General features: G+C 36.3%; 1 long non-coding RNA gene across 2 annotated transcripts in view; it reads left to right on the top strand.

The window, feature by feature from the left end:
• Positions 1-24671, top strand: part of LOC136835435 (uncharacterized) — a 154259-nt gene that overhangs the window by 86585 nt on the left and 43003 nt on the right. The window contains exon 3 of one of the 2 annotated variants that reach the window (XR_010852149.1): positions 11909-12037. The exons of the other annotated variant lie outside the window; for it this stretch is intronic. This is a non-coding gene — a long non-coding RNA (uncharacterized lncRNA). Of the gene's footprint in view, positions 1-11908; positions 12038-24671 lie in introns of those variants that run through there. 2 annotated transcript variants of the gene reach the window in all.

The raw sequence follows: 24671 nt of genomic DNA, 5'->3' as shown, positions 1-24671 counted from the left end.
GTCTCTAAAGCCATAAAAAAGAAAGGAAGACGTTTGCAGCGGCAGCCATATACATTATACTGATGGGCTTGTTTAAAATTAACGGGAGAGAGAGAGAGAGAGAGAGAGAGAGAGAGAGAGAGAGAGAGAGAGAGAGAGAGAGAGAGAGAGAGAGAGAGAGACTAATATAACTTACAGAAAAGGAGGATAGCGATCCCAGCACGGGAACACATTACCGTACGCTATGAGACCATGATGCCATTAATAATGAAACAGCAATAAAGGCACCTGAGAGGAAGCATGCATCCTGTCAGGGTTCGAGCAGTCCTGCTAAGAAACAAACTCTCCCGCGTTGGGAGAAATAACCATAAAAACCCCATACGGTACGACTGTTGGGTGTGTGCTCTCATAACCCCGTAGTTTCCGGAGACATTTGCTGTGTCTTATGCCCTTCTGGAGAAGCCTTTATGATGACATCACAGAAGCTTAGGGTGAGGTAGATGCGAAGGTGAAATGCAAGAAAAATGGGGGATCTTAGAAAGAGGTAATATGATGGAAATGGGATTGGTAAGGTGCCACGTAGGATCGACAAATTTTTCCATGTAAAAACTGAAGCAAAATCTCTTCCGTTATGTATATTTTCTTAATTTGTCGCTTATTGAATTTTGTAAATTTAAACAGCACTGTAAACGCTATGTGTTTCTGAACGTAGTTTGGGAGTCTGGTTCATGGTTCTCGGAAGTATCACATCCGTATTTAATTGTGCTCTTGCTCCTGAAAAGCTGCGTTCTGTAAAACATTGTACATTAAGAAATATTTTTTCTATGTAAACAACTTCACTGCTTAGATTTTAAGGTTTCTTTGTTATGTTCGTAAGGAATTGGCCAGGTAATGTATAGACAACAATTAACTAATTAAATGCTTTATAATTAACGACGTAGTTTTGTTCTATTTTTTTTTAATATCCGTAATGAATAATGTGGTTTGTCTTTTAAAAAGAAAATCCAGGTATGATTAAAAATATTCCTTTTAAGACATTTCCTGCTGAATAAAAATAGTTAAATCTACGGCAGCGCATGAAGATTAGATAGAAATAACAAAGAACCTAAAACAACAAGGGCTTTTGCTTTTAGTGTGTGTTTTCTACAGTTTCTTTCATTTCTTCTCTCATTTTTTTTCGTTTCCCGTGCACAGTATTTCTTGTCTCCTGTTGGGTGCCGTAGGGCCAACTCCAGCTCACTCTCCTATTCCCATAGGCCATAAGAAGGGTCGTGTTTCAAATAGGTAGAATTTTCCATCGAATTTTGCCGGAATTTTCCATCTCAGAATTTCCGAGTTATGTAAACAAATTCAGAAGGGGATCTAAAGGTAGGATGTATCGCAGGTTATTGATCAAATAAAAAAAAATAAGTAAATAGAATATTGACACGGCTGATTGAATGAAAGAAAGAGAGGGTAGATGGATAGATAAATAGGTGGTTATAACTAACGGATAAAAGAGAATGACAGAAGGGGCCACTAAATGAAATGATGCACATTTTGCTGGAAAGGTGTGAAAGAAATGAACAGGTAAATGGGATGTTTCAAGTCCCTGAAAAGTTGAATGAATGGATCAGTAGACGTAACTGAAAAAGAAACCAATGAATGAAAGAGTAAATAACGAGTAAGCGAATAAAAATGAATGAATAGTTGGATTAAACAAAAGTATTCATCTTTAGAACATGGCCTTTGGCATATTTGACCCTGGTGATTGTCGTCATCATAAAGAGCAGATATCATGAATGTTTCAAAATATTTTCAAAATCTATCGTTTACTTTCATTCGTCGTCATCCTGAGCACTGCTTTGAAGCACTGTTGAAAAATCTCGGGGTCTCTTTTTCAGAGCCTCCTCGCTTTGTTCTTTTTTTGCGACCCTTCATTTTTTTTTCTTTCCTATTTTATGTAATGCTGAAAGGCTTAGGAGTTATCGCGGAGGGCTAATTAAAAGTTTTTTCCTTTTTCCATAGGGCTTCTTTCCCATTACCTAGGGCATTTTCTCCTTTCTCGTCTCTCTGTGTTCCCTTTCCGTGATTCTTTTTCCTTATAATCTCTTTGTTGACTTTCTAAGGCTATGGTCGAAAGAGAAATTTTTTGCACCTTATATTCGATGTTTTCTTTGGAAGAAGAAGAAGAAGAAGAAGAAGAAGAAGAAGAAGAAGAAGAAGAAGAAGAAGAAGAAGAAGAAGAAGAAGAGAGAGAGCCATATGTTCGATGTTTTCTTTGGAAGCACAGAGAGAGAGAGAGAGAGAGAGAGAGAGAGAGAGAGAGAGAGAGAGAGAGAGAGAGAGAGAACTATGATTTCGTTATTGCGTAAAAAGAGATTATGACTGCTATTGTTTTTGTTTTTCTCATAGGTTATTTTCTTTTACTAGTAACTGAATGCATAATAATTCTGCCATCCTTTTCTTTTCCTTCATTAACCACGAAGTGCGCCTCCAGTCGTTTTATTCTGGGATCTTAGATCTCCTGAAGTATCAGGCTTTTTAAGCAAAGGGCGAAAGTGGTAGGTTGTCGTCGTATGAGTTGGGATATAGCAGTTCAGTATTATAATAAAGAATTCTGATGTTAGGCTTTGGTTAGCTGTAGACTACTACTACTACTACTACTACTACTACTACTACTACTACTATACAATAATAATAATAATTCTCTAGCATGGAGAGTAACTATTAATGTATATGTACATATATTTGAAGATAAATCTTTAAAGATATGTACATGTACATAACTGTGAATTTGCTTCTCTAATAATAATAATAATAATAATGTAATAATAATAAATAATAATAATAATAATAATAATAGTACAAGAGAAAAGAAGTGTAAAAAAAGGAAGATATCGTCCGTCAAGTCAAGCAATCCTGGGGTTGAATAAGGTTAATACTGTTTTTCCGTTAGGCCTAAGGGTCGGTATCCCTCAACCAAATCCTTCACTCCAACCTTTAGGCCTCTTTTGTAATAAAATTTGGATCTCTAAGGCAGAACACTCTTCGTTATTAATGGAAAATGAACAAAGGAAGCGAGTAACTTTTGGTTGTTTCCTGAATTTTTTCGGTTGAGTTATAAATTTGCGCCTTGGGTTGTTACAGAATGCTGACAACGTGAATAAATGTATATGCATTTAGAAGTAGTAGTCTCCTTGTGCCCAGAGATATGCAGTATTTCAAACCCACTTCGAAATAAAAAAAAAAAAAGTGAGAGGAATAATGTATCTATGTATGTTTGGATATTCACAAGGTATAAGTAGGAGAATGAGGGTTTCTCACTTTTAACACACACCTATATGTAAATGTGTTCAGAAAGAATAATTTTCCGCCACATAAGTTTACTTTTTTCCAAATAATCATTGTTGAGAGCGTGCTTCTCATAAATTTCCAGTGTGTTAGAGAATGTGTTCATCACAATTTTATTAAGATGTCTTTTTGACCTCTTTTAAAATTCAAAAGTATTCTTTTAGCAACTATTTTCTCTTTTAGCAACCATTTTCCCAGGCATCTGTTAACGGTCTAGGTTCATCTAAATTTCATTTATATTTCCTCTTTTTTTTTTTTTTTTTTTACATTTTAACCTTAGAGAAAACTCAAAAGAATATTTTTCTTTTTCATTACCTCCCCGTAGTGGGGAGGGTAGTGCCGTCAACGCACCTCATGCGGTGCACCGTAGGCATTACTTCAGGTTCTTTGCAGCGTGCCTTCGGCCCCTAGCTGCAACCCCTTTCGTTCCTTTAACTGTTCCGCCTTTCATATTCTCTTTCTTCCATCTTACTTTCCACCCTCTCCTAACAACTGATTCATAGTGCAACTGCGGGGTTTTCCTCCTGTTACACCTTTCGAACTGTTACTGTCAATTTCCGTTTCAGCGCTGAATGACCTCATTGGTCCCAGTGCTTGGCCTTTGGCCTAAATTCTATATTCAATTAAATTTTTCATCACCTTTACCTTTTTGGGCAACACCTGATACTCATTTCTATACTGTTATGCTCTTCCCTATTTTCTTTTTTCACCTCAGATAAAATGCGGAAGAATATTACTTCCACGCCTCTGTGCCTTTTGAGGCAAGTGAGACACACCAGTGACATCAGAGACGCGGAAGAAATGTCCCCACAAGTGTCGAGTTTCTCAGTCGACACTTTTTGAAAATACCTTCTGCGGCGATGCCCATGGGGTGGCTTTCATTTCCTCTTTCACTCTCTCTTACTAGAACGTGGGTCATTTCCCCTTAGCAAAAGAATGAGAGAGAGAGAGAGAGAGAGAGAGAGAGAGAGAGAGAGAGAGAGAGAGAGAGAGAGAGAGAGAGAGAGAGAGTTGATGATACATGATTAGGGACTGCACGGTACAGAATGGAAATAATGAAATAACATAATAAAAGGCAATAAGCAAAGGGTAAATGGTGTACAGTCTTCATTCTTATTAAAGCCCACGACTGTAGGGTTCTAAGAATAGAGCAAACAAGCAATGTTTTTATAAGTTACATAAAAAAACTTGATATAGATGACTAATCCCCCAGAGACCATGAGTTATTTCAGTTTTAATTCTTCTTTGAACCTTACCAGTATAACTGTGACTCTACTTAATGTTTACTGTCGCTTATTTAGAAACAATATCAGAATGAAAAATAACAGAAAGGAATGATTACAATGCATTTTTAGTCATTGGGTCAAAGTCTTGGTATGAGACTCAAAATTGATCTTTCTTGTGTCTTCACATTTCCATTTCCGACCTGGACCGTGGAGAAAAATCGTTCTTTTGGAGCTTGAGCTGTTGAGGGATGTTCAAGTGAATTCTAAGGGCCATAAGTATTTGAGTGGAAAGTAGGTAATTTAGAAACTTTTGCTCCTACCAAAAAGACGGAATGGATATTTATGGGAGAAAATATTTCCTCGTAAATAAGAAAATTAACTTTCGTAAAGTTAATATTTCATACCATATTTTGGAAAACGCAGTTTTGCTCTACAAAATTGTTTTATATTTTCATCCGCTTAGCACCTCTACTATTTTATTCTAGATGTAAACAGGTATTGGGGTTAAAAGGCGAATGACCTATAGAGGCACGGTACAGATTACCTACTGGCGTGGATTCACTCTCTTAAGCTTTGCTTAAGCCTTGCGCCAACAACTGAAGGGACGTTTCGAGTTCGGGGCACGTAACCCCGAAGGCTCATCGAGTCCCCAAAACTTCTGATGTTTTTTTTTTTATTTTTGTTTTTTTGCCCCAGGTTAAGTAAGCCACTTGCAGGTAATTGAAAGTGGGCTCATATCACGCACGCTGTATTAGATGACGATCCTCAGGAGTAATTGAATCTTTTTTTTTTTTTTTTTTTTTGTATTCTCCAGTTTGGCTTTCATCAAAGAAAAAACGAAAGGTTGAAGGAAAAACGGGCTCAAGATCGGGGGTCAGTTTTCCTCAGTTCTGTTTATATATATATTATATATATATATATATATATATATATATATATATATATGTATATGTATATATATACGTATACATACAGCATATATACATATATATTTGTATATATGTATATATATACATACATATATATACACATATATACATATATGTGTATATATGTATATATATACATATGTATATATATATGTACTCTTATATCGGGTACGATCTCGATTGGTTCGATTCCTGAATGAGCTTGGACGATTTAGGGACCGTTTGCTGAAATTGTGCTTCTCTTGACCTTAGCAGTGAATATCGTAACAGGTCATCAGTAGACTGTGGTTGTAAGTATGGAGGAAAAGGCATAGGACTAACGGCCTACTCACAAGGAATTCTATATTATTATTTTTACTTAGAGCAGTTAGATTCGAGAACAAGACACCTTATCTTTCAACAAAGTTGGAAGTAGGTATGTTTTTACCCATTTCTTTTTATGTGATCAGAGTGCCCCAAGAGTGGATTAAACGGAATATAGTGAAACGAAATGTACATATTTGTTGGTAATCTTTTCAAAGTGATCAATATTTTTGGAGAAATCGGTTTAGAGTTTATGATTTGTCAACATTGAAACCATTTCATTATGAAGAGTGTAGGTTTACGTTGGTTATAGGAGCACTGAATTGCAGTCAGAATCTTACGTAAAATATAGAATACTGATTTGCTAAGGAGTGCACTTCATTTCATTATTTTAACGTTTTTCCCCGTCCTGTGGTCGGCTATACATTGTTAAATTATAGCGAAAAATCCCCCATAATCAAGCTTGCTGTTGACCTTTAAAGGCCAGATGTCAAGGTCACACGGAACAGGTAACAATTTTTGTATATTATAGACTTACCTGACCGGGAAATTGGTAACGAGTTCATTTATTTAGAGCTAACTGGTCCTGACAGAGGTGCGGACTTTAGTGAATTATTTTGTTACATATATGAAATCGATGTTTGGCTTATGCTTTCATAATTATTTTCTTTGCTACACAGCTCACATTTGATGGCAGACAGGTTACGTTGGGCTTGTGTGACTTGGCTATGTAACTCTCTCTCTCTCTCTCTCTCTCTCTCTCTCTCTCTCTCTCTCTCTCTCGTCAGCTTATTGCTCCGATGCATTTGCAAATAAGTTACAATAAGATATGAAAGGGACTTTTTGGCTTGACAGGTGACTCTCTCACTCTCTCTCTCTCTCTCTGTTTGGTATGGTTTCAAACATTTGACATTTCACTACGTAAACTGAGACAAAGTTCATTGTGACCGTTTGTTTTCTTTTTCGTTACTTAAGCAGTTAGTATACTTTTAATAACCAAACAGATAATACGCCTCACAACGTTCATCCGTCAGTATTAGTGTAGATTCGATCCACACAAAAATTCGATCCACAACAAAATTTGCTTTGCAAAAACGACCTGCACTTTATACAAATATAAAAAATGAACCGTCTGTCAGTGACGCTTTGCAGTGATCACATCATTCTGGAAGGCATAAACATAATACTTCAGTCTGTTTCATTCAAGTCAGTTCATCGAAAACAGCCATTGAAATTCGGTCATATCTGCGCTTTGCTTGACGGGGAAATGTATTGGGTGATGCATGGTTCCTTTATATGGAAAAGGAAAAATAAATTATGGTCCGAATAAAATGAGGAACGATTCGTATTGGAATGTTTCAGAAGCAAGCAGACAGGTAGAAAATACCACCTGTGCCTTGATTGGTCTGGCTGCGCGACCTTGACTGAATTTATCAATACGTCAGGTGTCTCAGTGGAGTGTTAATGAAGGAAATATTGGCAACAATGCCTGTAGAGATATATATAAGGGAGGAAATTATGATTACTCATTTATATGTATATATACAGTATACTGTACAGTATGTATATATCTATATAATATATACAATATATATACATATATATACATATATTTATGTGTATATATATATATTATATATATATATATATATATATATATATATATATATATATACATACACACACATACACATTTTGGCCAGAAAAAGTCCTCAAGTCTCCTGTTACAAGACATGTTGAATTGCAGTCAGTTCTTACGTAAAATATCGAATATTGATTTTCATGAGAGTGCACTGCACTTCATAATTTTAACTTTTTCTTCTCCCGTTTTTGCTACGGTATATCACAGTATATAGAACTTGGTCTTATCTAATTAGATTTGATGATATAATCAATACAGTTCTATGAAAAGCAAACTAATATGTTCATGCCGAATCTTTGTAAACTTTCAATCTGTGGAATGCAGTTTTTTTTTTCTCCCTGGTACGGAGGGTCTTTTATCTGGGAATTTCGGCAAAAACGTACCTTCACATCGAATGATCAAAAGCCCTTTTTGTCGAGGAATTCTCTCAATAGAATCCATTCATATCGGTGGACCGGATATACCAGGAATTTCTTTTTTCTTTTAGCCTGACGTCGACTCTGCTGCTGCATTTCTTATCTCTCGGCGTTTGGAACTTTGTAGACAGAAGTTCGGTGCTGTCAGCGGCGTTCGTTGTTGTTAGATTACGAGTCTCTCTGGAGGGAGGATAACGCGAAAAAACTTTTCGTTTGAATTATGTGAGGTTACTGATTAGGATAATTGGCTTTTCCTTTTGTACTTTGGACTATGAGGGCTTCCTTTTTTCCCCGAATATTTATTTGTTTGTCATTGTGCTTCGACGAAGATCTGTTGCTTCAAAGGTCAGCGATACGAATATTGGCTGGAAGTCAAAGAAGAATTCAGGCATATTTTCATTTTGTGCAAACTCAGAGTTTAAAGTTCTGGTTTATTTCCTGGATAACTGTGATAGTATTCACAGACTGTTTGTACCTATTGTAAAGATGATTTTCCTCTTAAATATTCCTCTCTGCATTGTGAAGAAAAAATCGAGTACATTCAGTTATTGTTAAGTATATTGTAATATACTTTGGGCTCATAAAAATAAAGACGAAATAAGTTTAACTGTGCGTGTGTTCTCGTGGTTGTGTGTATATATATATACAGTATATATATATATATATATATATATATATATGATATATTAGATAGATATAGTATTTTTTACACTTAGATAGTGTGATGATAGACAAACAAGAGAGAGAGAGAGAGAGAGGAAGAGGGAGAATAAAGCATTGGTATCAGTCGAGGCAAAGAGAAGAGGGGACAGTAATGGGAAGGAATAGCAAGGGGAAACATCAAAGGGGCCGCTTGAGGGCAAGAGACGCTATATGTTGGAGGTAAACGGATCGAAGGTGAAGTAGAATTCGGAACCCGAGGAAATGAGAGGAGGAGGAGGAGGAGGAGGAGGAGGAGGAGGAGGGAGGAGGAGGAGGAGGAGGAGGAGGAAAAAGGAAGCGAAATAAAAACAGGCTTAGGAAAAAAGCCTAATCATTCGGGCGTTGAAACGACTCCGTTTCAGCTTTTGTGTTTTGTTATGGGTGGATGCAAAATTGGCTTGGAGTGACTCGGGGATAAAAGAAGTTTCAGAAATTATAGAATTTTTGCTTATTGTATAATACCCATATGAAACTGGCTCTATGAGAGAAATTGCTTTCTTCGTTTCGACTTTTATTATTATTATTATTATTATTATTATTATTATTATTATTATTATTTATTATTATTATTATTATTATTATTATTATTATTATTAAACCTTGTGTGAAAAGTCAGCTGGGAAATCTGCAAGATAAAAGGAATTTAGCAGAGTAACAAAAGAACTAGTATTTGAAATTATATTTTTACTAATACACTTTTAATGCCTACTTTGCAAATGTCTTTATCTTTCAGCATTATTATTATTATTATTATTATTATTATTATTATTATTATTAGTATTATTATTATTATTATTATTATTATTATTATTATTATAACCTATCGTCAAAGTCCATCTGTGTGTCTGGCCATCCCTCAGTCTGTTTGTTTGTCAGTCAGTGTGTCTGTCACGCTTACCTTTTCATGACAGCTCCCCCTACATGGTCGAAGGGATTTCATTGAAATATTGTGCAAATGGATCTATTATACACGGATGTACATGAAGGGTATCCGTCAATCTGTCTATCCGTAAGTGAATCCGTCACATTCACCTTGCCAGTTAGGCTTCGGACTAACGTAGATCCCCGTAGTGGTGCAGTGCCGTCAGTGCACCTCACGTGCGGTGCACTGTAGGCATTACTTAAGGTTCTTTGCAGCGTTCCTTTTGCTCCTTGCTGCAACCATTTGCATGCCTTTGACTGTACCTCCATTCATATCCTTTCTTCCAGCTTGCTTTCACCCTCTTTTATCAATTGTTTCATAGTGCAACTTCGAGGTTTTCCTCCTGTTACACATTTGTAACTTTTTACTCTTAGTTTTCCTTTCAGCGCTGAATGACCTCATAGGTCCCAGCGTTTGGCCTTCGGCCTAAATTGTATATTCTATTCTAACGTAGATCACCGTGCATTGACGCTCACGAAGATAGGTCGCCATCTGTTTGCCTTTACCAGTCGGAATGCTCTTAAGAGAAAATTTGGTTGTGTATTGTCTTTGCGTTATTCAGCGAATGATGATGATTATTTTTCATGATGCTCATGCGTTCTTGTGGATCTATCCAGAACGTCATGACTTGAATAGAAACCGTCGCAGAACTTTCTTATTTCGTAAAAAATACTCTTTGACACTGATTTGTGAAAGGGAATTAGTGCAAGAAATCTTGATTATCCCATTCTTTATGAGAATACGCTGAAGGAAATGAAAGCAAATTTGCGGTAGTAGGGCTGAGTTTACTTAAATAATGTCTGGTTTTTTTTTGATAAATGAAAAATTGTGTAAGATACTTCTTGATCTAATCGAAGATTCTTACTTTATAATCGTCAGAGTCAGGTGCCATATTCTTTCGGAGTGGAAGATATATCTTCCTCCAGTTATTCGAAAATATTAAGGGTTTTCCCTGAGTTTTCTTATTTACTTCTAAGTTTTAAGATGTGACAGCTTCCAGAGCCTTATGATTACGAGCCTGTGTGGGTATTTTTAGTCGTTGTTTAAATTCAGTTGCTTTTCATTTACCACAAAACTGTTGAATGCCAATAAGATTAGTCTGAAAGAACTTACATATTCCATGGTCCTCTGCCTTCCTGTCTTCTCGTTTATCTAAAAAAGCAGTTTGTATACCATGCTCTTTAGGGAACTCTTGTACCGTTAGCAAGTATTGATTCCGAGTTCAATGAAAGGATTGCTTGAAATTTTTAAAATTTATTCTTGCGGCATGTCTGCTAATGGTATTATGACAGGGGTTCTCTGGGATATTATCGTGACGTTTTGTTGCTCTTTGAAATGACGAGCTTCTAACAGGAGGCAGTTTTCACACAGATAGATAAATTGAATGCTGTGATCCACTTCCAGAGAGAAGGAAAAATCAGGTTAACGTTTTTCCGATAGACTGGTCGAAGGAATGTTGCAGCACAGAGGGCTCTGAAATAGAATAATAGCATTAGCGATGTTTCAGCAAATTAAATTTATTGCATTTTTTTTGTTGCGCAGAAAAAAATATGGAAAAAAAGAGCAACAAAAACTACTTTGAAAGAACAAAATTAAGTTCAGAACCCTACCCTGCACTTGGGTTTTGCAACACGAGGAATACTCTGGAAAAGGATTTTTCGACATAGAAATGCTAAGTGCATCAAAGAAATTTTCGTCACGGCTTGTAAGTGCGAGAATATCATACACTACAACTAAGTCTTCTGTGAATTATTTAACGACTATACGCTTGTTAACTCGGTGAGCAATTCGGAAGTATGTAGATTACTTCTTCAGTCATGTTTCTATGCTCAAGTCTTTCATGTCATTTCGTGATTCGCATTTCTTTAGAAACTACACAAGGCTTTACAAACTTGTGACTGGAATCACCATAAAGTAAACAAAAAAAGTATAGTGCCAATTGGTTCTTGGATTTTAATTAGAACTTTCAGCATCCACGCAGGTGGACCAGAACAATTCGAATAAGCAAAAATAGAATTTTGACTGATATTCTGTCACTTATCTGGAGAAAGCGCTCTAGCTACTTAAATCAAGGATTTTGTTAAAGCAATTCACGCGAAGATGAAATATTAGTTATTTCAAGATTTAAACTTATAGCAATGAAAGTAGATAACCAACCATTCCCCTTAACCAGGAGAGTGTAGCTCGAACTAAAGTGGGAAAATTATTTCTAGTTTATGAACCACGTAAAAATTTGGTTGTTTTATACCGTTATTAAGTGTACGCTGGTAATGTTATGTCAGATGTTAATTTGAAGAGAGAGCAATGCAATATTATTTAGGCCAGTCTTCAAATTTGTTGTGTTCTCCACCTTAAAAGGAAATTGTTCTCTTTTAGTTTATCAAGGAAATTAAATAATCTCTGTATGAAAAACTGATTTCAGTTCTTTCAACTTTTAATCAACTCTCAATTAAAAGTTGCAGATATGAAGGAACACAATAATGAAGGAAACAGTGGAAAATAAAACGAGGAAGAGGGGAGAAGAAGTACCATAATAAGGAAAGCGGAAACCAGGGAGGAAGAGCAACGAATAACATGAGAGGGAAGCAAACTCAGTCAACGTAGATGAAGAAATGATATTGTTACAGAACAGAAGGGGCTTTTAAATGACGCCTTAGCTTAGGTTGTTGCTGCTTCATTACTGATCAACATTTGTATCGTTCTCTATTGTATCTTGTATTGTTCGCTTGAAAGTTGTCATTCTAGTAACATCTGTTTCCATATCTATTTGTGGAGGCCGATGGAACGGGCAAAATTTAGGGTTAAATGGCAGTAATAAGTGTTTTAAGGAGGAAACCTCGTGAAACCAGCCCTAATAGAAGCTAGAACATTTGTATGTTTTATGCCTGTACTATATACTCTTTATCTTAGTACTGTGTACTCTTCAACTTAGTACTGTACTCTCCATCTTAGTAACTATGAAAAGTTAAGATTCTTGGTTGCCAAGCTGTGTTTAGTAACATGATATTCGTAACACGGTCCCACTTTTTATATCCATAGAATGTCAAGTATAATATTCCTTGATGGAAACCGAAACGAGTTCAAAAGGCCGTAAGCAATGTCTAGACACAGCAGTTCAGGGGTAGCTGTCAGTTGAAGATTGTGTCAAATTTATCCAAGACAGCTTTTACCCGTCTGTCTCTTAAGCACTTAACTTGACGGATGGATGGGGTCTTGCGCTAAGCGGAACCTCTTCAGACCATATGATTGTAGTTGAAAAGATGTAAGATGTTTGTTGGTTTGTCTTTATGTATTTATGACATGTTTTATTTCTCTGTTTCATTTTTCTATTTCATATTTAGGCATTCGGTTCTGTGGAAGCTTCCATTGAAAGTTAATGACATAAACTTAGTTCTTGTGATTGTATGCATAGGTCGAGTAATTATGAGTCAGCTTATGTTCACAAATACTCAGTTACAAGACTTATAGCAATCTTTATTTTTATTGTGTGTAAAATATTGAAAATAAATGTGAAGGATTACAGAAGGACCCAACTTATAAAATAAAGTATTATTTCTAGTATTCCAATCATTTTAAACCGGAAATATTTGTTATCTGCATATTACTGGGAAGAATTAGTGCGCAATACATTTCCTTACCCAGAAAATACAAGAACGCTAATGACCAAGCTTAATTTGTCCCAACCCCTATTCCTCTCGGTAATAAATACCGTATTGCCTTTGTTGCGCCCTACGAAATAGATCGTTCACCTGGAGTCTTAATTAGATAGGCAAAGTTTGTAGGTCCATAAAACTCGACGCATAACTTCGGGAACTTTCATAAAGGCTGTCGTCCTCTTTGGTCCCGAAGGGGAAGCAGGGGTGCAGTTAAAACGATTCTGTTTAAATGCTGATTCTCTCGTTTTTCTTTTTTTTTTCCGACCTCTAATTACAAGATTAAAAGTTACCTCGCGGGCGCAGGGCCATAATTTCCCGTATATTCGGTCCTCCCCTCTTTAAAATTGCTAAAAAAAAAAAAACCTTAGGTGTAATTGGAGTTTCCTTTTTGTACACTACATAGCATAAGGAATCTAATGCTTATTTTACACAGAGCTTGTAACGTACATTTCACCTTATTTTCCAGTAGACTTATTTTCTTATTTAGTGAAAATGTAAAATAAGGTGGCAAGAAAATTAACCAAGACTATTCTTAACAACTCTCAGCTCTCTGGATGCTTTTATGCATTTAACTTAATTATCGCACAGCCGCAGCCGTTAAGTTACCTCGTTTTATCTCCCAGGATTGTAGGAAACTAGCATGCTTTATTCAGCAATCTCTTCTTTAATTTATCTTGTGAGCGGGCTTTTTATGTTGCCCGCAAACAGATCTGACAGCAGGATTTACTCTTGTTAAATGAATTTCTTCTTTTTCTTTTGCATTGTAATAAAAGTAGACATGTGTTTGTTGATATTGTGTATGTGCTCGCTCGTCACCACCTGGAATTTAATATATTAACTGTATACATTGCAAATTACATTGCCACATGTTTATTCACATCAATTAAAACAAATTTGAAGAGCGCAGCCAAACAAGACAATACCTAGAAAACAATTACGACCATTGCCGTTTTGTTTAGACTTCATTCAAGTCCTCAAGAAGGATTGTTAATAGAAATGAATCCAGCCATGTTTTGCAACAGAAACAAGTAAATTCAGTCTTCTTTCATCTGCTTCGCCCAGAGAATTCGCAACGATGCACATAAATGAAAGCAACCACTCGATGTATCCACTCAGTTTGATATTCGCTATTGGTGTCTGGTGTCGTGTAGAAATTGCTAATTTTTTCCCCGGTTTTGCGAAACATTGTTTTACAGTTTTACAGGCCGTGTCAAGTAATTGGATTAACGATGCATTTATGTATTTTTCGTCCAACTTTTTTTTTTTTATTTATGCCATGAAATACTTTGCTAACATCGTATAACGCTGCTTTTAACTAGAGGCTGTGAGTATTACAAGGGACGAAGTTTATTGTCATCCATCGTGAGTATTGATGCTTTACATAAATTTGCACTTCATGGCATGTCATACTTTGGAGGGTAGCAAGATTTCACTGATGTGTATTCCGGAAACTGCGAATGAAATATGTATATTCTTCTTCCGCCAAGTTTTCTCCTCCTCCCCCATTGGTTAAGATCACCGAACGCCAAGTTTCCTCCTCCTCCTCCATTGGTTAAGACCATCGAAAATTTTCGAAAAATCTTGAAGGAAGGCTGGAGGTTGTCCTCAACCCAGAGTGGTAATCGAGGCTAATTTGCATTCTTGGCATCATGCCTCCATGATCATACTCAAGATTGCGCATAAGTTTTCGAGTGAGGTGTAATTTCATGCAGCTCCAAAGTCCCAAGTACAAGTTTTTCAGAAAAATAAAAAAATAGTTTGCCACTCTGTGTCACTTTTGAGAAAACTCAGAATGTTAGTTTGTCATAGGCATATACATATATATATATATATATATATATATATATATATATATATATATATATATGTATATATGTATATGTATGTATGTATGTATATATACATGTATATATATATACATATATACATTAGATTATTACATATATAAGATTAAGATATTATTACATACATACATACATAATTATATATATATATAATAAATATGCAGTATATATATATAATGTATGTATGTATGTATGTATGTATGTATGTATGTATGTATGTACGTAGTTAGTGTAGGTGCTTGACCATGATCAGACAGTCATTTAATCTTATGCTGTAAGTTGAATACTTCTCACTCTGATACACTGCCTGCATTGTACAGAAATATGCACGCGTTATCACTGAACTAAATTCTGCTTGGTGGTGCAGAGGTAATAGTTAGGAATGCTTAAATTTTATTCGATCTTCGTCGCCAGATTGCAGAATGGATCTTTCAGTAAAGAGTTAATTGTGCATGACGGAAATAATGATTTTATTCGTGGATACACATTTGAGCGTTAATTTCACTTACTTTCACTGCCGGATAGACACTTTCAGCAGTCATTAGGCGGGCCAGTTAACATCTGAATTATGGTCACAAATCAGAATGTCTAAAGATTCTCGGTTGTTAAAACACCCATTTTAGTAGTCGTAGGAAAAACCGATGGGAATTAGAAGTGGAGTCACTGACGTTTGCAGGTAACCTGATAAGTGTAGTATAGTTGTTGTAGATCACGCAAGTGAACAGTTAGCAAGGGTAAAGTTATGAGGGTAAATGAAATGTATGAAGGAAGAGTGAAAAATGTTGGTACGGATTATGGAAAAATGGAAATGGTTGACTCATAGGTATTTAGAAAGCAATTTAGCGGATGATGATAAAATGCGAGAAATGTGAGGTATGTTATACATGAGGTAAGGAAGACCGCGGGAGCTCTGCAGAAAGCTGAGGAATGATGGTGTCTTTGGAAGTGAAGCGTCGATTTTGAATGCTAATACAGCACAATGAAAAGTGGTGGAGACTGTTGAGGTGTGTTTTCTGCAGCGTGTGTTTGTGAAGTGAGTTTTCACAGGGCGAGTAATGTAGAAGGAGGTGGAATGGATATATCGACAAATTTAGCGCAAGTGAAGAAGAAAATAGATCCTTTCGTTTTCAGGTGACTTTTTTTTATGCAAAGAAAGTTTATCTTTGATTCATTAGTTAAGAGCAAATGTGTCAATGACTCCTGTGGAGGTTTGCTCTGCTGTCACCAGTCGTCAACGAAGCTTCCTAAACTTTAAAAATCAAACAATACATGCAAAGTACACAAAAGTATAAGATTGATAAATTCTACTTTAACATTTTTATACGGTATTTGTAAGTGTTTGGTACTTCTATCCAGGATAGCCTTTCATTTATTTTATTCAGATCGTTTTCCGGGTTAGCTTCAATGAGCGGCGTTATGGCTTATCGCAGTCTTTACTATTGTACTTTTCGCCCAATCCCTCCGCAATCCTTAGTGATAAATGGCCTCCCATTACGTAATACTTTATTTATTTTTTATGCACAGCTGTCGGTATGTTTGTTTATTTGACAGTTTAGCATGTTCCACATAAAGTGCAAATCAGACCTCCACTTTTCTTTCCCATTGGATCGAAAACAATGGTGGATTATGCATAAAGCGCATCCATTTTTATTCTGGCATTTGAATTAAAGCTTCAAACAAACAGAGTTGGACAAGGTGAGGCTCCAATTTTGGCACTACTTTAAGCCTTAAATTGAATAACACCCCTCTAACTGAAAAAAAATGAGAAATAAATGCGCCTTCATATTCCGGAATGACTGCGTTCTTAAAAATATAGCACTGCTATCAAATAAATGATATTCATGAAAACGCGGAAAATTAGTATGATTGCATGACTGGTAAAAAGAAAGCCCTTCACTGTGCTACAAAACATTTCCCTCTTTTTTTTATTTCCATTTTTTTACTTATTTCTTTCCCTCTGCTTTTGCAAAACTCTTATTCATCATCTAATGCGTTCTTTACGTGACTTGGGGTGAATGTTGGAGGGCGCCCTTGCAGTACCTTCGTTAAATGCCATCTGGTGAGAGAAAATTTATGGATATTTGTAAAGTGCGTCGGGGAAGCTATTTGCATGTTTGGGGAGTTCTGTGCGTTGCCCAAGTGCCTGGCAACAAGGGTTCTTTATTGCCGGGTTGGAAGGGGACAGTGACGCTCGCTACGGTTGGGAGAGGATTTTGAAATGCTGGTCACTCCGCTCTTGTAATAGAGTAGTGCCATTGATTTCTTTATCTGTGGGTTTTTTTTATCGACATGAATGCACGTTTATATATACAGTGTGTGTTTGTATGTGAGATGTTATAGAGTTGAGTTAGCTACTAACTGTTAGTATTAGATGCATTTGATGATTAAGAAGCCAAAGGTGCTGCATTTGTTTGATGTATTTATAGTAATAATCATGGGATAGTTTAGATACATAGTTTAGACAGATATTTGATGTATGTATGCTCAGATTTGAACGCTAAATCACTACAGGTATAGTGACCAAAGCAAATTAAAGTCATCATCTTGATTAGGACAAGCCCAATTTTGATGTGATTGTGTAAATTCCTGCGTACCCAAATTAATCTTCTTTGTAGGGACACAGAATAGGAAAAACAGTACGAATTCAGAATAAGACCAATAGTTGAAAGATTTTCTCTTTAACCTTTATGACACTATTCAGAAACTTCCCACCCTCCCTTCTTCTGTCTTAAGTAGAAGGGCGGTCTCCGGAACTGGGAATTGCGAGTATAGTCCAAGTTGCCATAGTTACAGCAGAAACTCCGGTGAAGGCGACAGCTTTGAGCTGAAAGAGGAAAACTGTTCTCTTATAATTGCTTGAGAGGTTTTGACTTTGGATTTTATTTTTATTTAAACGTATATCCTGTATATCTGGGTAATTTGGTTTCATTTCGCCGCCTAGGAGTAGCCATGGTCTTGCTCTGTTTACAGATGTGCGTATTAATGTCTTATTCAGTAAGCCTTTTCCGCAATAGAGGATGGTTACAAAGGAAATATGGCAGCAGTAATTGCCACGTTCATCTTTGAACATCTGAATCGGCCACTGACCTTTGTGCAAAAGAGCTTCGTCAAAATCAACCTCTTTATATACTTACACGCAGGTAAATTAGCAGCTCGTCTTCTCCACACTTCTGCACTCGCTCTGCCACACACCTTTTTGCACTCATTCTCGAGGGAAACCAGACATTATGGACATTGGTCCTCGAAACTCGAACAAATACTTGTTCCACCAAAATGTATGGAGGGCTTCGTCGGTCTCCCTATCCCGTTAACGAACTCTTCCAAATTGTACACCATTTATATCAGGCTATCGACCTCCATTCCCTCCTTACGACCAAACCATATCAAAACGCACTGATCAATCTAATCACATATGTTAACCTTTTTGTCCCATGTTTGTTTGCTGTTGGGTTAGAATGCCGAAAATGAAACGCAGTATAGTAGCTAAAGTCCTTTATATATGAAACAGCACTGTTGAGGACCTGAACAGATCATATCCAAATTGGTTTTTGCCTCGCTAGGTTCGAAATTGAGGAAAGTTTATGAGACAAATGCATATTTCTTGTTTTTGGGGGGAAGAAACTTGACTATTCAAAATGGATCTTAATGCTGGGGTTCTTAATTTAGCTGCTTGTGATCTTTACTGTATCATGAACTGAGTCGGATTGTATTTTTTCTTCCTGTTATAGTGTATTTGTACCAGTTTTGGAATCATCCATATTTGCTTAACTCAACAAAACATTAAGTGTCACGGCTGAGTGCTTGTGTTGCGTTAAGCAAATCTTCCAGTTGATGTGGAGAACTAACCTGTCTATTTTCTTGCACATCTGTCTTATAATGAAGTGTTTTTTCCTTGCACTTTCGCGTGAGGAATCTTTGTAACTGACGACCAATTGCTCCCTTGCTTGTGGTGTATTTTATATAAAAACGAACTCTATTCATTTATATATAAGGTACCTTTCATGTTGAGGACTCTGGTCCGAAGCTTCCAGCATATTCTCAGAAATGCTTCATGGCCAGTGAGAATTTAATAGATTCCTGAGAATGTAGCAACAGCTTCTTTTCTCTGTCTCTCAGTCCATTAATCATTGCAGTGACGGATATTATCCCCTAACAGTGACCCCGCCGACGTTCATCTTTGGTAATGGCGTTGCGCTTCTCTTTTTCTCTCGGATTGGAATTCGCTAATTGATCAGGTACTCTCACCCTCTTCTGCTTCCTCTTCCTTTTCTTCATTTTCGTTGTCTTGTGTCTTTTTTGAACAGGTGGCTCCTGTGTTTCGTTGTGTATCTCTGTGTTCTTCTCAGCTTTTCTCATTTCTCACTGTACACATATACATATATATATATATATATATATATATATATATATATATATATATATATATATATATATATATATATATATATATATATGAATCATGATATGATAAATAGTCATATATATATATATATACAGATATAAAAATAATATACTGTGATTTATAGAAGGAGACATCATGTTAATTTAAACATAAAAGACTGTGATGTGTGACATATATATATATATATACTGTATATATATAACCTCAAAATTCAGTCACTTTGAATCTCTCTCTCTCTCTCTCTCTCTCTCTCTCTCTCTCTCTCTCTCTCTCTCTCTCTCTCTCTCTCTCTCTCTCGTTCTCACTTATGTATGAATGCCAGACATGAAAATATAAATTCTCGTTGGATGCCGCTAGTTTGAAACGTTAGCTTATAATGACACCGTAGCTGCAAGTTGCAGAAATAAAATATGCAGTATTTACTCTCTGCTTCCACAAGTTTACACTAAAAGCAAAATCTCGGGACGGCCTCAGAGAAATCCCGAAACTTTTTAGTGAATATCCCCGGAGTATTTGAAGTAATACCTTTGTCTCTGGGAACTTCGGTCGGCGTTGGGATGTCGGGGCCTAATTCCGTTTTATTCTCGGCTTTCTTCTTCTTTCTTTCCCCCCCTCGCGTTTTTTAACCGAGTCTTCAGAAACTTCTGAGGGGGATTCTCACCAAATCTTTGCTGGAATGCATTTTATGCCGGGTGAAAGAGAGGCAAATAGCGAAGTTGTTGCTCCGTTTATTTTCTGCAAATGGCGATGAAAGTTTTCCTTTCTCTCTCTCCCCATCCTTTTTCTATTATTGTATGCAAGCGTGGTTGCTATTTCTAAGGGACACATGGTCATTATGAATAGTGATTATATGTTTATTAAAGATATAAAGATATAGATATATATATATATATATATATATATATAATATATATATATATATAAATATATATATATATATATATATATATATATAAATATATATATATATATATATATATATATATATATATATATATATATATATATATATATATATATATATATATGTTTGTGTTTACATATATATACATACATACATACATACATATATATATATATATTGGTTAGTTAGTCTTCCAGGAAATTTATTTGTAACTTACAAGACAATATTTAATTGTATATTTCATCTGCATTAATCAGATAAAGGATAATTCCATAATACCGGGAAAGTGGAAGACTCTGTTTCAAATAACCATGTCAGCTTCTTTGTTGAATATTTGAATACTTACCTAAGAAAATATTAAGAACTGAAACAAAAATTTAATCTCATTATCAAGCTCCACCGACTTTCTTAATTGCCGGAACAGTATTGAATAATCAGCGGTCCAAAATGACTGAGGATGTTGCGTGATTTATGCTGGCTGAAATGAAAGAAGTTTTTAAATGAATACACAAATTTTGGTAACATACCCCAGAACTCTTGAGAGTTTGGATGCCTGTTGGTATCAGAAAGGCGCGACATTGTTAATGGTATTCATATTAGAAACAGTACTTGTGCAAGTGCTGTTTTAGAAATCGTTGTTGTCCTTTTATAATAAGAATTATTATAATAACAGCAATGATAATAGTTTTGTTAGTATTATTATTATTATTATTATTATTATTATTATTATTATTATTATTATTATTATTATTATTATTATTATTATTATTATTCTGTCAACAGGGACACCTGGATTTTTTGGGAAACGCCTTTGGATCTTTTTCTTGAAAAATCTATCTTGCCTACGTAATGATTCATGTACCTGGTAGTTAGTCGACTCTGGTAGGCTGAAGGTGGTCACGGGCTATCAACTTCATCTTAAAAAGACCTGCAGGGTACTAGGAGATTAAAACCTAATGAGAAAATGCTTATGATGAAAAAGTTCTAATCATCACTAAAACATAAATATACTAATAATAGCAACCACATTAACAGTGGTTGTAACAATAAAAGATTTGGGAATAAGTTGAAAACACTTATGAAGATATAAATAAGCAGAATAGAGAAGTCCAGATAATTCATAGACTCCATGAATATATTCATAAAGGGTATCCAGCGGCTCATAGAGAAGGATTATAAAGGCTTCTACCGGCATTACCATAATGGGCAATCGTATATACTGAGGATCATCTTCCGGGTCGAGATTTAGGAGTCTCGAAGATAAAATAGAATCCTTTGGCACGGGTCTGAGTGAAACGAGTTGATATTATTGTTTGAATATGAGACGGCACTCTTACCTGACCTTTGACCTATTGTTAATTCGATGAATATGAGAGCCGGTCGTGTATCTGACCTCTGACCTCTCGGTGTTGCGACGAATATGAAAACTGTAATTATTTAATCGGGCCTGAACTTACGGATGTCCAGGTAACATGTTATCAGAATTTTATTTTGTCGTTTTAGTCAGAATTCGTGAAGGTCACACCTCTAAAAATTTATTGGAAGGTCAGGTCAAGGTCCCATTTGGCTGGCGCGGTCCAAGAGTCTACACCAAGTTCATTCCGTAGTGGGGTAGTGCCATCAGCGCACCTCATGTGGTGCACTGTAGGCATTACTTGAGGTTCTTTGCAGCGTCCCTTAGGCCCCTGGCTGCAACCTCTTTTGTTTCTTGTTCTGTGCTTCCGTTCATATTCTCTTTCCTCTGTCTGACTTTCCACCCACTCTAACAATTGTTTCACAGTGCAACTGCGAGGTTTTTCATCTGTTGCACCTTTCAGACCCTCTTACCGTCAATTTCCCTCAAAGAGCTGAATGACTTCATTGGTCCCAGCGCTTGGCCTTTGGTCTCAAATGTATATTCCAATTCCAATTACACCTAGTTCATGCCCTTCAACTCTCTATTTCAATTACGGGCTGGCATAACAGCAGCATGATGTCAGGCACCAGAACCGACCACCATTTGTAACCTCTAAAATCTAACCAGATAATATCGATAAGGTTGCATGATAAGTTGCGCAGTTATCTTTCGGAGGAACAAATCGATTAGTAGAAGCAGAACACAAGGTGCCCTTTATAAAAAATGCGTAGTAAATACATAAGACAATAAAAAAAACCGGTGGGTGGAAGGTAGTGTCATCGGTGCACCTCACGCGGTGTACTGTAGGCGTTACTTAAAGTTCTTTGCATCGTTCCTTCGGCCCGTAGCTGCAACCCCTTTCATTCCTTTTACTGTACCTCCGGTCTTATTATCTTTCTTCCATTTTGCTTTCCACCCTCTCCTGACAATTGTTTCATAAGTCTTTCTCCTTTTACACCTTTAAAACCGTCTTTATTGTCAGTTCCCTTTTCAGAGATGAATGACCAGCCAGTCCAGTGAGGAACTCAAACACGTCTGAAAAGTGTGGGGTAATTGACGAGTTAAGAAGTCATTGTGGCAGCTGAGTTCACATACATACCTGGGAAAAGCAACCACTGAAACATGAATAGTATTGTTCGGATTCGTCCGTTCTGGTTTAATAATGGTGGATGTAGTGGTAGCAGTTCGTTCTGTTAATCTCCCACATATTTTTCTGAAGTCGTATCCCTTTCCATTGCAATCTTTCCTGAAGCATATTGAGTGTAAGCCTCAGATGCGTCTGCACTACTATTTTCTTTTTCGAAAACGAACGTCTCGTCATCCTCACTAACATGCTCTTGACTTTCCTTTCTGGTGATCTGTCCTTGTTGCTGTCTTCAAGACAGTGTCAAGATATAATGCGGCAATACAGAAAAAAAAAAAACGGAAACCATGTGCTAGTAAAGAGGATTGTGAATAGTTCAGTTCCTAAATTTGTAAAAATCTGGATAGCAAAAGTGTATTGATTCATAAATTAATCCTTATAATAAGCCATGATCTAGCACGCTTCTGAAATATTACGTAATATAATCTGATTTTTATTTTTCTTCCTCTTTGTAAATTCAATTATCTATGGAAGACTTACAATGCTTAATGGAGTCTATGCTTGCGGGCACTCCCCGAGTGTTCACCCGCTTGATCAAAGTTATTACAAAGGAAAAAAAATGAAAGATAAAGGAAGACAGGAGAACCTACTTGATTATTCAAGGATTATGGCTAACGAGATAGCCAACTACACAAAACAAGGGGTTGGATGTATGGAACATTATCTCGTAATTAGGAGGTCTTTTGAAGATCCTCTCCTACGCCCGGATGATTTGACTAGCTTCAGCAGTATGTCTTAGATAAGAGATATGGAAAGTGTTGATAGATACTGAGGAAGAAAAGATATCATAAAGTAAGACATCGATACTTTCTCATCTAAGGTTGATCAACAAGGTAACAATAAGAGAACCTGTGAGCTGATCTCAGATAATAAATTTATCTGACATTATTGAAGGTTCGTTTCAGGAAAGAAATGTTAAGATAACTAATGGTATAAAGGAAAACAGTGTAACGAAGCATTACACCCTGATAGTATTTTCCCCATTTGTGAATAACTTGCTGTGCAGATTATCTATGGCGACAGAGAATGATGTATATGGACAAAAAACCCTTTCATTATAGAAAAGTATTGAGATTGTGAATTTTTACGTTTATATAGGGCTTATCGGTTAGGTTATTGATTAGGTTGTATATATGACAATCGAATGAGTGACTTTCAATCAGTCAAACAGCCTATGTAGAATCTCGCACGTTATTTTCAGCAAGTCACAGCTGATTCTCTTGTGAAGGGTGGCTCCAGAAGGCAGGGGCAGTCAAAAGCCTTTGTAAGCCCTAAGATGCAAATCTTTAAGTAAACTCGTACAACGAAGGTATCCATTAAAATAACATGTTTAATTCTAGCAAGAGTAGTATTATTAACAAAAGTAAACTCGTAAATAAAGGAAACGTGTTAATAAAGTGCTTATGGTAAGAATCTGCCAGTAGACACAAAAATGCAATGAAAATTCATTGGATAACTATGACCTATTGAGTGTATGTGGGACGGGGGTGGGGCCCAGAAATCCCCATACTACTATAGCCAGTTATGAAAGAGACCGACGGAACCTCGATCCAACATGTGTATATTATCACCACCCGGCGTGAGCCTATTGATGTGGCATCTGGATGACAGAACTGCCACAAATAACAGCTCAGATGCTCCATTCAGTGATGGCAGAGCAAATTTGACGGGAAAGGATGCCTCACCATTTCCCGATCGGTCCTATTGTTACCCATATTTCTTATTTAATCACACCCATACCAAACAGCTTTTTAAGTATATTATACCCATTTCTTCCTTAATCACGCCCATACCATAGACCCTCCTAAGCATACTAAATATGTATAAATGTTATAGTATATATTTGATAAAGACAGTTAACTGACTTAGAATT

The sequence above is a fragment of the Macrobrachium rosenbergii genome, chromosome 55, assembly GCF_040412425.1.
Source record: "Macrobrachium rosenbergii isolate ZJJX-2024 chromosome 55, ASM4041242v1, whole genome shotgun sequence".
Lineage (NCBI taxonomy): Eukaryota > Metazoa > Arthropoda > Malacostraca > Decapoda > Palaemonidae > Macrobrachium > Macrobrachium rosenbergii.
This window is presented reverse-complemented; position numbering and strand designations above follow the sequence as displayed.